This window comes from Balaenoptera ricei, chromosome 12 (genome assembly GCF_028023285.1).
Source record: "Balaenoptera ricei isolate mBalRic1 chromosome 12, mBalRic1.hap2, whole genome shotgun sequence".
NCBI lineage: Eukaryota > Metazoa > Chordata > Mammalia > Artiodactyla > Balaenopteridae > Balaenoptera > Balaenoptera ricei.
The window spans coordinates 53,158,812-53,173,273 of NC_082650.1; the positions used below are offsets into that span (position 1 = coordinate 53,158,812).

General features: G+C 43.2%; 1 long non-coding RNA gene across 2 annotated transcripts; it reads right to left on the reverse strand.

The window, feature by feature from the left end:
* Window positions 1-5,204: 5,204 nt before the first annotated feature.
* On the reverse strand, window positions 5,205-11,628 carry LOC132376335 (uncharacterized). 2 transcript variants are annotated; one of them, XR_009506273.1, is made up of 5 exons: window positions 11,585-11,628; window positions 10,307-10,562; window positions 7,080-7,180; window positions 5,994-6,137; window positions 5,205-5,805 (listed from the first exon to the last, which is right to left on the reverse strand). It is a non-coding gene; the product is annotated as an uncharacterized LOC132376335 (long non-coding RNA). The 2 variants fall into 2 exon arrangements; XR_009506274.1 differs by lacking the exon at window positions 5,994-6,137.
* Between the last annotated feature and the right edge of the window lie 2,834 nt (window positions 11,629-14,462).

Here is a 14,462-nt window from a genome sequence, read left to right on the forward strand (position 1 = left end):
CATATGTTTACTTTCTTACAATCTGCTGCCTTAGAAACTCAAAGTCCTTTTCCTTTGTCTTGTCATAGCTCTAAAACTTTTTTGTTCTTTTGCTAAGATGTTCTATAAGCCCAAGTTCTAACCACCTTCTTGAATTACTCATCTTTGAGTGCTCCCATTTGTATGCACAACACAGGTGTTAATAAACTTCTGTGTTTATTTTTTCTCTTGTTAGTCTGTCTCTTGTCAGTCTAATTTGCAGGACCCCATGCAGAGATCCTAGTAGGGTAGAGGGAAAAATATTTTTTTCCCTTTCCTACATGACAAAGAGCAGAAAGTGTACACTGAGAACCCCAGAAACAGAGTAGTTCTGGTGTAGAGAGGACCAAGGGCTGGCTGCCTCATCTACTAGCTGTGTTAGCTTAGCCAGACCACAGGCATCACTGAGCCCTGGTTTCCCCATCTGTGAAATGTTTTTGGGGGAGATGGGAAAGTGAAACAAGAATTGAATAAGATAGATTATGGTGATAGAATACTCTAGATTGTTACAGAAACAACCCCTGAAACTCAGTGGCTTAGCGCAACCAAAGTGGATTCAGATGTGAATCAGTGGAGGTTCCCCTCCTTCTGAAAACCCTGAGATCCTTATTTTCATCATCTTCTGATACAGCCTGAACATGTGGCCTCCAAGATTATTGAAGAAAAGGAAGAAAGGATGCAGGACTGCATGATATATTGCTAATGTTCAGATGTGGGAGTGGTTTATGTCACTTCCATCCTTTCCCTTCCGGCCAGTACTGAGTCACATGGCCCCAAAGAACAGCAAGGTAAGCTGAAAAATGTAGTTTCCCAAGTACCCAGTAAAAGAAAAATAAAATGAGATTTGGTAAAATAATGGCATTTTCTCTATCATATGTAGGTAAATGTGTTTTATAAAATTTTATCTCTAGCTTTTCTCTAGTAAAGATAATTTGAAATGACTAAAACAGGAAAAGAAGTTAATGAGCAAAGGGTATAAATGAGCCACAAGATGGATAACCCATCTCTGAATAATGGGGAGATAATTGCCCTTTAAAGATGGCACAGAAAAGAGGTCTGAGGAGTAAGAGTGGGGGTGGAAGGTGGAGGGTTGGAGACTGAGAATTGGAAAGAGATAAAATGTCTTAGTTGGTAAAGTTCACAATTGTGATGAAAGTGTGCCTGGAGAAGAAAGTTTTATGTCTGAACTAAAAGCAAATGACATTTTTACGAGCCAACGGTTGTGTAGCCAGCAGAAAGGTAAAGTTTACAATGTCCATCTGAGGGCAAGAAGTTCCAAAATGAAGATCTTTTCTGTAAATAAAAAGAAAGAGCTGTCACTGGAAAACAATTCCAAGTTAAATGTTAAGGATGAAAGACACCAAGAAATGGAGATTTGCAGGGTGACTTATGCACATTAGAAAAATTAAACCATGCCTCATCTTCTGATGTTGGAGGACATGGGACAAGGACTCTGGCTGTCAAGGCTCTGCTGTGAGATGTGTCACCTTTCTAAGACTGTCTTGTCTCCTTTAAGAAGGAGAAATCAGAGTCCTTATGTAGGGGAGAAAAAAATGTTTCCTTCTACCTTTCTTAGTTCTCAGCTGAGGCCCCTATAACAAAAGACAGATTAACAAGAGAGGAAACAAAGAGAAGTTTATCAACATATCTACCTCATGGATGCATGGGAGACACCCAGGGAAAAATGAGGAACTCCCTGTGGTGGCTTTGAACTCCAGCTTAAATACTATCTGTGGGGAGGCCGGTTATGAGGAAGTTACCAGGGAAAGCATGGTCAACAGGGTAAGCTTTGCTGTGAAGTTTTCAGTGATGCTTTCTCCATTGACAAGAGTCTACTGTGATTTAGTGAACCTTCTCTTCCTGGTACAGAAAGGGAGACACCCTTACACAGGGAAATTTTCTTTCTCAATGTGAATTTCCCTTATGTAAGGGGAACTTCTACTCTGTTTTCTGAGCTTCTCCTGTGTCTGCTGTTTCTCAAAATAATCAGCTCAAAATAATCCTTATGCCGAAGAGGCATATTTTGGGATGACGCATTCTGCCATCCTTCTCTGATATACTCCCCATCGACCTCTCTGTGCATCTCTCTGCTCACCCTACGCCAGCTACGCTGGACATTCACTGGTTCCTTGAATATTCTGCCTTTGCTCCAGCCTCCCGACATTCGCTCCAGCTCTTCCCTCAGCCTAGAAAGCTCTTCCCTGTGATGTGGTGTCCGCTCTGCGAACTCTCCCAGCTTCTCAATGACGCCTACCCTGTCCATTCTATTTAATACCTTCAAACATACTGAATAGTTACTGTTTACAATGTTTATTGTTTGTTTTCCCCACTGGAATGTAAGCTTCCTAAGGGTAGAGATTCTTTATGATTGCTTATTTCACCGATGTATCCCTAGTAGATGCACAAAATATTTGTTGAATTGAATCATTCACACAAATTACTAACTAGCTCCTAATGGGTTAAGTGACATAGAGGTTTGTTTTCCCCTGAAACAACTGCTGTGAACAGAGAGTGCTTGTGTTGCCCTAAATGAAGGGGCAGGAGTAGGGGTGGAGAGGGTACAGCAGGGAAACCAAAATTAGGGGGGAAAATCAGTGTGAACATTTAAAGGGTCTATCTGTGTTGCTGATTTTGTATTTCAGACTATGACCGATGGCAATAGCATTATTTAAACCATAAGTTTTAGTTTTTAGAGTAATTTATTTGGAATGTTTTCCTTTCCTTCTAAAACAAGCAAACTCTGTGAAGAACATAAGCTTCAGTTTCAGCTTAAGACAGAAACCTTTAGGTGGAGATAAAATAGAAACCAGCACCTTTATTCAATCTTTCACTACCTGGTCTGTTTGAAGAGCGGACGTGTTTGGACAATGATGCTTAGTGAGATCATTTCTATTACTGTTTGTGAAGGGCTTAGCTTTGCCTCGTTCTCCTTTGGGGCTTAAGAACTTCGACATTTTAGAATGCTTTCTTAAAATTAAATATAGAGTTTCAGTTGCTTTGATGTGGTACAAGGGGACAGCAAAAAATGCTGTTGAAAACAATCTCAGAGCTGTACTTGAACAGCTCCCGAATCCTTGTGAAAACACAAATACATATGAAAAGTCAACATTTTATGCATAAATTACATTTTATACAAAATTACATTTTGAGCTTGTGGTGGGGTCTGTGGTGGTTTTGTAACATTATCTCTGTTCTAGAAACCGTAAGCTTTCCTTTGAATGAACGCCCAAATCCTCACCTTTGCTGCAGTGATTAGCTACTCCCAGTATTTAGGGTGGAATTTGCATGCATTTAGCACTCCTTTAAATTCCTCAGCTTGAAGAAGAACCCCTTTAACCTCTAAGCACAGGTGCAGTGGACACTTTTGCATCATTCAGCTATATTCCAGAAGATTTGGGGGAAGTTAGCTAAGAGATATGTCTGGGCACTCTGGTCTAGCCTCAGGCTCTAAGTCCTAGAGTACCAGTCTGTACTGTTTACCGTGCCCTACGCTGGGCCTTATATCAAAATTAATTGCACCACCAGATCCTAGCCATTAATTTTAGTATATCCAAACTATGTAAGAGCAGTGAGACATTTATTTATAATTTTGCTTCAATTTGAAATTCTTTACCCAATAACGTTGGGGATTAGCTCCCTGCTGCTGCTTTATTAGAATGTCAGCTGGAATAAGTAGCTCCTTCACTACGTAATTACTTTGTCGCAACAATCAGAATTTTAGTAAGCACGTTGATAAAAGTGAGAATTAGATTCATCTTATGCTGAGTCTGATTATTTTGCCCTATAGTTTTATTTATTTATTTTTTTTATTGGAGTATAGTTGATTTACAATGTTGTGTTAATTTCAGGTGTATCGCAAAGTGAATCAGTTATACATATACATATATCCACTCTTTTTTAGATTCTTTTCCCATATAGACATTACAGAGTACTGAGTAGAGCTCCCTGTGCTATATAATAGGTCCTTATTAGTTATCTATTTTATATATAGTAGTGTGTATATGTCAATCCCAATCTCCCAATTTATCCTCCCCCTCATCCCCTGGTCACCATAAGTTTGTTGTCTACATCTGTAACTCTCTTTCCGTTTTGTAGGTATGTTCATTTGTACCCTTTTTATTTTTCTTTTTGGCCACACCGTGTAGCATGAGGAACTTCCCCGACCAGGGATCAAACCTGTACCCCCTACACTGGAACCATGGAGCCTTAACCACTGTACCACCAGGGAAGTTCTGTACCCTTTATTTAGATTCCGCATGTAAGCAATATCATTGCCCTATAGTTTTGGGTACAATTGATCCCTTCTTCAGCGATGCTAGTGGTAGTCATGGATATATTCTCTAACCTTGGGAAGAATAAGCTGAAGGGTTTTTCCTTGAGGTGAGTGACGTGCAGTTGGCCATCTGCGATGGGGGAGTCACCTTGCATTCTGAATTTAATCAGAATTGTCCCTAATTGTCAGTAAAAGATCCATCAGGCAGAAAGAAGTCTCCTAACTTGTCTTGCTCAGAATTTAGGCAGGGCAGTGCCTGAGCCAACCTGTTTGTTAGGCAAGAGAATTATTTCTGAAAGGATCTCCAGGGAGAGAAATACCCACCTCTCCGGTGCTAATATGGATTGTATTTTACCTTCAAATTCTCTGAAGGAAGAGAGAGCCATGCATCGATCCCCCCCCTGGGATGGCTGAGAGGCCTGGAGTGTGAATGGCTCATGGCTCCCAAGATAAGAGATTGTCAGCCCTCACTGTGAGAACTGTGAACAGGGTAAGAGAAGGAAGGAGAAGAAAGCAGTCAGATTAACTGGAAAAGCAATTTGAAGGTTAAATCTTGCCAGAAAAAAGAAATCTCAAGGTTGAATAGAAAATTAGTATTTCCCAATCCTGAAAGTGTCCAAAAGTTGATCTTTTTAAAATTTCACGTTTTACTGGGAGTTCCCTGGTGGCCTTCTGGTTAGGATGCCGGGCTTTCATTGCTATAGCCCGTGTTCAGTCCCTGGTTGGGGAACTGAGATCCCGCAAGCTGCGCAGGGCAGCCGGAAAACAAACAGACAAACAAAAAACCATTATGTAAAATTTCACATTCTACTGGTCAAATGGCAAAGAAGTCAGAACACGTGACAATTCAGTAGTATTTATTAATACATAGATATAAATGTTTTATTGTCAGCTACCTGGAAGAAATGTTTAGTAACAGGCAAAGAAAACCCTACGGGGGTTTGAAATACCCTTCCTTCCTCAGCCACCATCAAATTAAACACCATGTCACCACAGTAGGTTGATTTAGTTTGTGATAGAAAAGGTAGGGCAAACCATAAAAAATAGCTAAGAATTAATGATGTCTGTCAATAAGTGATTTTCTTCAGGACTTTTTTTTTTTTTTTTTTTTTTTTAATTTATTTATGGCTGTGTTGGGTCTTCGTTTCTGTGCGAGGGCTTCCTCCAATTGTGGCAAGCGAGGGCCACTCTTCATCGCGGTGCGCGGGCCTCTCACTATCGCGGCCTCTCTTGTTGCGGAGCACAGGCTCCAGACGCGCAGGCTCAGTAATTGTGGCTCACGGGCCCAGTTGCTCCGCAGCATGTGGGATCTTCCCAGACCAGGGCTCGAACCCGTGTCCCCTGCATTGGCAGGCAGATTCTCAACCACTGCGCCACCAGGGAAGCCCTCTTCAGGACTTTTTGATGATCCCAGGACTGGGCTGGACCATTCTTGGGTTTGGGGTAGTTGTCCAATGGAACCCAGGACGTAGCTGGACCCTGTCATGTGGGATCATTCAAGTCAGCTACACAGCCTGTGTTGAGGACACCAGCAGCCGCAGCAGAGAGAGAAAGAGAGAGATTTTGGAAAGTATATATTATTTGATGTACAAATTAAAAAGTGTTGATGTAGTCATCATAAGAAATAGAAAAATTTTAACTCTCCGACATTTATTTTGTAGTTTACTTTTATTTTGAATTACACTGGTGGGGGACAGTTCACCTTTTAGGTGAATTTTCTTGGCCTTTCTTGCCCAGCCCATGGCCCAGTGAGACTGGCTCCATTACAGCTGATTTTATAGGTGCCGCTTCTTAAACTGTAAAAGGGGTTATTTTTTCCCATTCCATGGTGCCTAATCGAGAGAGCCTGGAAAAGGCAAGAGAGTAAGTGATCAAAACACAATTCCTGGGACTTATGTTTGGCAACAGTAAAAAAAACCAACAAATGGGTAAAACCTACCCAACGAGTTCATCCTGTTTCCACAGGGTAATCAGGGCAAATGTGAGACTGTAAAGTTTTAGAGAAGATATTTCAGGCTTCTCTTTGGAATCACCACTTCTTGGACCTCTGTTATTTAGATTACTTTCTTGGTCTTTCTGAACCCTCGCACTTATGTGCACGTGTGATCCTGCCCATGGAACCCCTTCCAGTGGTCTGGGCTGTGTTAGATAATACCATCAATTTATTTGATAGAGTCCAGAGCTGAGCCAATGTGGAAAAAAATGAACTTATCATTAAGATGTAACCGTATCCATTTTTAACTCTCTTAGATTTGATTTATTCATTCTTTTTGCACTCAGTGTTCACGGGCTGATGAGGGCCAGCTAGTCGTGTGCTCATTGGAGTGTTCTCTCTCTCTCTTTCTCTCTCGGGCAGTTAAAAATCTGCAAACCGCATCCAGATTCTTTTACAATGCTCCATCCTAGGCTCTACGGAGGCAGGAGCAGGTTTTATTTCCTGGGCTCAGTTCTGTAGCTGTTAGGAGTTGATTCTCCGTAGGACTCAGATTGTCAGGTTGTTTCAGGACTCTTGGGTTTGTTTGACTTCCTTCATAGGACCTTGGGAGTTTTGATATAGAACTGTACTTTTCTCCAGTTTTCAGACAAACAGAGAAGACTTTGCCAAGGAAACAGGGAAGGTAAGGATAGAGAACACATTGATTTAGAAAAATAGATGGATCTTTAGGAGAATGAAAAGACAAGCCACAGGCTGGGAGAAAATATTTACAGGCTTGGAGAAAATATTTGCAAAAGATGCATCTGATAAAGGACTGGTATCCAAAATATATAAAGAACTCTTAGGACTTACCTGGTGCTCCAGTGGGTAAGACTCCGTGCTCCCAATGCAGGGGGCCCAGGTTTGATCCCTGGTCGGGGAACTAGATCTGGCATGCATGCCGCAACTAAGACCTGGTGCAGCCAAAATAAATAAAAAGATAATAAATAAATATTTAAAAAAAAAAAGAGCAAAAGTGTTAATTTAGAAAAAAACAAAAAAACCCCCAAGTATATAAAGAACTCTTAAAACTCAGCAATAAGGAAACAAACAACCAATTGAAAAGTGGGTAAAAGATTTGAGCAGACACTTCCCCAATGAAGATGTACAGATGGCAAATGAGCATATGAAAATATCATTAGGGAGTTGCATATTAAAACAACAAGATACCACTACACATCTAAAAGAATCGTTAAAATCCAAAACACTGACAATACCAAATGCTGGCAAGGATGTGCAGGAACTCTCACTCATTGCTGGTGGGAATGCAAAATGGTAGAGCCACTTTGGAAAACAACTTGGCAGTTTCTTCCAAAGCTAAACACACTCGTACCCCATGATCCAGCAGTTATGCTCCTTGGTATTTACCCAAAGGAGTTAAAAAATTATGTTCACACAAAGACCTGCCCAAGGATGTTTACAGCAGCTTTATTCATAATTGCCAAAATTCAGAAGCAACCAAGATGTTTTTCTGTAGGTGAATACATAAACTGTGAGACATCCAGATAATAGAATATTATTCAGCGCTAAAAAGAACTGCGCTATTGGGGCTTCCCTGGTGGCGCAGTGGTTGAGAATCTGCCTGCTAATGCAGGGGACACGGGTTCGAGCCCTGGTCTGGGAAGATCCCACATGCTGCGGAGCAACTGGGCCCATGAGCCACAACTACTGAGCCTGCGCATCTGGAGCCTGTGCTCCGCAACAAGAGAGGTCACGATAGTGAGAGGCCTGCACACTGTGATGAAGAGTGGCCCCCGCTTGCCACAACTAGAGAAAGCCCTCGCACAGAAACGAAGACCCAACACAGCCAAAAATAAAAAATAAAAAATAAATAAAAAAAAAAAAAAAAAAAAGAACTGCGCTATCAAGCCGTGAAGTGAAATGGAGGAACCTTAAATGTATATTGCTAGGTGAGAGAAGCCAGGCTGAAATGCACGCGTACTGTATGATTCCAACTATGTAACATTCTGGAAAAGGCAATATTCTGGAGATAATAAAAAGATCAGCGGTTGGCAGGGGTTGGTGGGGGAGAAAGTGATGACTAGGTAGAGATTAGGGGATTTTTAGGGCAGTGAATCTACTCTGCGTGATACTGAAACAGTGGATACATGACATTATACATTTGTTGAAACCCACAGGATGTACAACACAAAGAGTGAACCCTAATGTAAACTATAGACTGTAGTTAATAATAACATATCAATATTTGCTCATCAACTGTAACCAACATACACTAATGCAAGATGTTAATAATAGGGGAACTGAGAGAGGGGGAGGTGGTATATGGGAACCCTGTACTTTCTGCTCAATTTTTCTATAAACCTAAAACTGTTTTAGAAAAAATGTCTACTAATTAAAAGAAAACAAAAAGATGGATCTGAAAAGAGTGTGGGAAGAATTATGCCATTAGAGGGTCAAGGGCAGTATGGCCAACACTGATCTGAATTTTTCTGAGCCACCACAAAGGCTGATCCCTGAGGCGGTGTTTTCACCACCAGGAGTCCAGTTGGTGGATTTAAGTCACTGGTCAGCTGAAGAGCACTCCACTGTCACCGTCTTAGAACTACTGATGATATCACAGACTTCCATCTCAGAGGGACAGGGGAAGAAGAAAGGTACTTTTCAACTGAGTTTAAAGGCAAGAAGTAGACCCAGAGGCTTTTGTAGCCTGTAGCATTTGAAAGCTCTTCAAATAAACCATCTCAAGTACTGGAGTTGCAGAAAAACTTGAAATAGGATGTTTATGAGCTTTGATGTGGTAGTTTGTGCTGCATTCACAATATTTACCCCGTTGTGTGTGTATGTGTGTGTGTGTGTGTGAGAGAGCGAGAGCGAGAGCGAGAGCGAGAGAGAGAGAGAGAGAGAGACAGTGCCTTCCTGAGAGCCAGAGAGACCAAAAGGAAGGAAGGAAGGATCTTCATCTTCTCTAATTTCTTGTAGTGGCAGAGTCTAACCTGATCAGGTCTTCCTTCCTTTCCTTCCTTTCATTTTTGGCTGCATTGGGTCTTTCGTCGCTGTGCGCGGGCTTTCTCTAGTTGCGGCGAGTGGGGACTACTCTTCCTTGAGATGCCTGGGCTTCTCATTGCGGTGACTTCTCTTGTTGCAGAGCACGGCCTCTAGGCCCGTGGGCTTCAGTAGTTGTGTGTGCATAGGCTTAGTTGCTCCATGGCATGTGGGATCTTCCCAGACCAGGGCTCGAAACCGTGTCCCCTGCATTGGCAGGTGGGTTCTTAACCACTGCGCCTCCAGGGAAGCCCCGATCAGGTATTTCTTTTACACTGATTTCATGCAACTACCCACATGTCTTAATCAGCATGTCTCTATAGTTACATTCTTTGAGACCACATCCTGCTTTTTCCTTTTCCCACCTTGCCACATTCTTTTTTTTTAAAGAAAATGCTGTTAATACGTTCAAGATCTTTCCTTTGTTGTCACGTAGCTGTTACATTGTTTATTACATTTTCTTCCCTCCCTCTTAAGGGTACATCTGTCCTTCTCGGGATAGATGGTGTCTACTTCAGCCTCTTTGCCGCTGGTTTGGAGACACAGCTCTGGGGTTTTAATTAGCCTCAGTCTGAGATGACCCAAATACCTTAAGGGAGTACAAACAATCGAATTATCAATTTTCACAGCGCTGTACTCGACACTTTTAGAAGGCAAAGGCTACTTTCTGAAGAAAGCACATGAATGTTGTCTTAAGGAGAACTGAAAGGCCAGGGGAAGACCTGGTTCTTGCCCCAGCCAAGCATGTGACCTTGAGAAAATTATAACCCGTCCAAGCCTCAAGGGCTTAATATGCAAACTAAAGATATTTTTCCTGCTGAAAGACAGAGGACTTGATCTTTGTTTTCCTGAGGTCTTGTCAGATTTAAGGTTCTATATTAGAACCTAAGAAACACTATTCATCCGGATGGATGGATGGATCTTAACTGCCTCTAAGGCGAGTTGGGTCATATTTCCCTTGAATACGCCACAGCACATAGCATGCTATTAGTAATCTTAACAGCTACCCTCTACTGAACAATTTATGAGCCACTTACCTGCCTGGGGACTTAAACTTGTGGAGCAGTGGTTATTATGGGGAGAGAAGGGAGGGAGTGGGCCATGGTATGGCACCAACTGCCCACCCAGGGACTCCAGCTTCTGAGAGCAGGCAGCCCTCCTGGCTTAGCAAGCTCTGCCCAGGAGCTGGGGGAGAGTGGGAGGTGAAGGCTTGAAGATCTTTATCTCATCGATTGCTACCGTCCTGAGTCTGACACAACACATACATAGCTTCAGGGCAGAGGCAGTCATGATCTGGAAATTAAGTGTCATTGGAAAAAAAAGTTAAGTATTCACGGCATTTCCTCTAATGCACCTGTGAAGCTGAGCTGCTAGGCTGTTTCGGTTATGAGTGGAGAGAAGCATCTGAAAATTATCCACATAAGAATGAAAAATGTGAGTAAGAACGACAGGCCTTGGCGGGAGTGTTGTCTAATGAGGATCTGAGAGTGCTTCTGACAGAGTGTAATCCCTCTTTCCAGGCTGCACCCCCCTGCCATCCAGAAATTTAAAATTACTCTTTAAGATGTTTCACATTCAGATTTTTTCCCCTGCCACCTGGTGCTGAGATGGGTCTAGAGATGGCCTTGGTTTAGGTTAGATTGGCCGGAGAAGCTTTTCTCTGCAACCGGAATCAATCAGTTCTTCAGGCAGCCCGTGGGTTTCAAAACATCTTGCTGAGGGGAAGGATTATGCATAGCAATGGGCAAGGAGTTAACAGCAACAAAGACTTGCTGAATGTTTGAAATGCAGGTCCAGTGGTTCTTCCTAATAAACACAATGCACATCTCTAATGGCTAAGAGTTTACGAAGTGTTTTCCAATCCATTGTTTCACCTTGATTCCCATGCTAACCTAAGCCCAGCATAGCAAACTAGTGTGATCCCCACTTAGTGGAGAGGAAACCGGAGTTCAGCTCACTTCCCAGAGCTAAGAAGGGCAGGGCCTAAGTGAGAATCCAGCTCATGTGACTCAATTTGTCTTCATTCTAGCCTGTTTACCACCAGCAGCCTCCCCTCAAGCTACCTCCCTGCCCCCCTCCCATCCCCATTACCATCCTCGACTTGAATATGAAATTTGAGTTTATCGGGTTCAGGTGCAACAGAAAACACATCACTGCTAGAAAGCCCAAGAGCCTTTTTGCATTTTGCATATATCTTATTGAGAGAAGTACAGCCTTTTATTATCTATGGGACCCGAGCTCAGTAGATTCCAGGAGATGTGACTTACCAATACATGAGAAAATCCAGGAAATAAGCCACAAGATAAATAGCTTACCCTTCTCTCTCTGCCATGCCTTATGATCAGGCTGTCATGGGAAAATAAGTGGAGGTGAGGTATTAGCTGAATATATAGAATATTAATTTCTTCCTAACTATATAAAACAAAATTCTTCATAACTGTAAAAGCATATTTGGAACTCCCCAAGCACGTTCAAAGTAAGTATTCGGTTCTGGCCTGTTTAGTATTTCTATCAGCAACTTGAAGAGTAATGTAAGAGGAATGTTCACAGCTGACTTGTTGTTCAGCTGACAGAGGTGGGGAGGGACGGCTGATATGTTGCGTAGGGACAGAGGGGCGAGCAGCCGTGCCAGGAAGGGCAACCTCACACCTCGATGTGTCCGTGTGCCTGTGGACAACCCATCCAAGACCTGCAGCCCTCAGATCCTGGGCCTATTCCTTCTAAGGAGTTTTGTCTTCTTTAATATCATGACCATGTTCTAGACATCGCTGTTACTCTGAGCTGCTCCCCCTGGTACCCCTTCAGCACCACACTCTCCAAGCACTGTCTTCCACGATTCCATCTCTCGCTCCCGTCTCTTGCACTACACCTGTCCTGAGCTTATCCTCTCCCTGTTCCTAACCATTCCTTTCCCGTCTGCATCAGCGAATGCTACCACTTTTCACCCAGGCTCCAAGCTGGAAACTTGGGCATGTCCCTACCACTCCCTGAACCACCCCAGACTTGAATACTGAAGGGAATCAGAATATGCCACCCCCAAACATGCCACTATAGCATAAGAATTGTTTTGAGCTGAAGGCAGTTGAGAAGCCAAAATGCAGAAAAAGCCCTCTGCCTTCCCACTTTCTGTCTAGACGCAGGACATAAATTTCCCTTTGTGAAGGTGTTCCCCCTCTCCTCTCCCACACCAGGGGGAGAACAACCCTTATCACTAGAGACAGACAGTTGTCACTGTAATCAGTCTGCACAAATAAACCTTACGAAAATAACCCTTCTCTATCATTAGTTTCCCCCATATAATTACCTCCTCACAATTTATAATGCCTAGAAGCCCAAACACTTTTTCCTTTGTCTTGTCACTTCTTTACATATTTATCATCCTTTGTTAAGTGGTATATAAGTCCCTGAGTCTAACTGCTTCTTTGGGTCTTCACTTCTTATCTATTAAGGCCTCCTGTGCACATTAAAAAAAAAAAAAATTTAAATATTAACATCAAATAAAATTTGTATGCTTTTTCTCCTGTTAATCTGGTCTTTTGTCAGTTTAATTTGCCGGTCCCAGTCACAGAACATAGAGCTGAACACAGAGGGTAGAGGAAAGTATTTTTTCCTTTCCTACAATATGAAATTTGGGTTTGTCAGGTTCTTTGCTCTCCACACCAATTGGTTACCAGATTCTGTAGATAAATCTCTCTCTTCGGCACTGTCTCCATTCCCCTGACTGCCCCATGTCAGCACGTTAAATGTAATGGTTACACCTCCCAGGCCTGCTGGAGGATCTCACCAAAAGCCACCAGGAGAATCTATACTCTACTTTCAGAATCCCTCTTGACCTGCTTTCTGCTTTTGTGATTCTCATGATCGCTCAGCCTTGATTGTGGCACTATACCGTCTAGCCAGCTGCCTGGAGTGGCCTTGGCATCCCCCAAGGTAGGGGGATCGAACACCCTCTGGCCCTGCCTAAGGTTAGGCCTTCATCGCATCTTGCCTAGATTACAGCCAACATTCTCTGGTCTTCCTACCTGCCTCTGGTTTTGATTACCTCACTCTCCTGCCTCAAACACCAGGAGACACTGGAGGTGGGGATTCGACTGAGCCAGAGTGAGGCTAACTGAGTGAAGTTCTAATCAGAATGGAAGAAAAATAATGGAGTCGAGAGTCTGGCAGTGGGGAGAGGACATCAGGTTAAAAACATGAGAATCAAAAGATTGCGGAGTCTAGCCTTGTGGGTGATGGATCCGCCTGGCTTCAAGGGGCAGAGATGGGGTGAACTGGGAGGTATGATGGGGTGAACTGGGGGGTGAAATAGTAAGAATGTTTTTATTTTGTAGTATTTCTTTTATTTGGGGGACCTGTTTTGGAGAGGAACTGATGAATGGGTAGACAGTCTCTGATAAACGGCCCCCTTGCAGCCTGTGCCTCCCTGGGGCTCAGGCTTCCTCGGAGGTCTTGTGATAGGAATGACTTTGTGGTATGTTAGCTAGACAGTGCCTCGGTTGACCTCCCAGCATTTCCCCACGACCACCTCAGAGAGGTATGGGGGCAGGGAGATGGGGTAGGGGTGGGGTGAAGAATGGAAAAAAGGAGGAAGAGAAGGAGGGGGAGAGAGAGATTGAGTCCTAGGCCTTAGGAGCCCCCTGGGAGGAGAGGAACAGAAGGCGAGGTCAGCAGGTGCCATGTGGGCCCATAACTTAGAATCGGAGAGGCTAACAGCCATCTCAGTGGAGGAACACAAACTTGACAGCAAAGTTCCAAAAATTCCTTCTGGATGCCCCTGGAGACTCCCTGGAACCTAGACAGACACAGCCCCAGGGAAAGGGCAAAGAAAACCCAAACTGACTGAAATTGAGTTTCTGCCACCCAGTAGAATGGGGGCTCCTACTGGAGAGTAAATTGAGATCTTAAAAAAACCAAAGGGCATTTTCTTTCTTTTGTTAGGGATAGAGCTCTATACCCACCTCAGGAATGACTGATTTGCTGGCAGCAAGCTCTTTGAGAGCAGGAGTGTGAGTTACTGATCTTCGTGTGCCCAGCACCCAGCACAGCACTGGCAAGGGTAGGGGCTTGTTGTCTTCGACCATGTGTAAGAACTGCCCTTCATTCCTAGACACATATGTGCCCTCAGCTGCTCTCTGAAGGGCTGTGTCCAACTCTGAACACCTTGTTTCTAGAGGCTGAGAACATGGAGAGTAT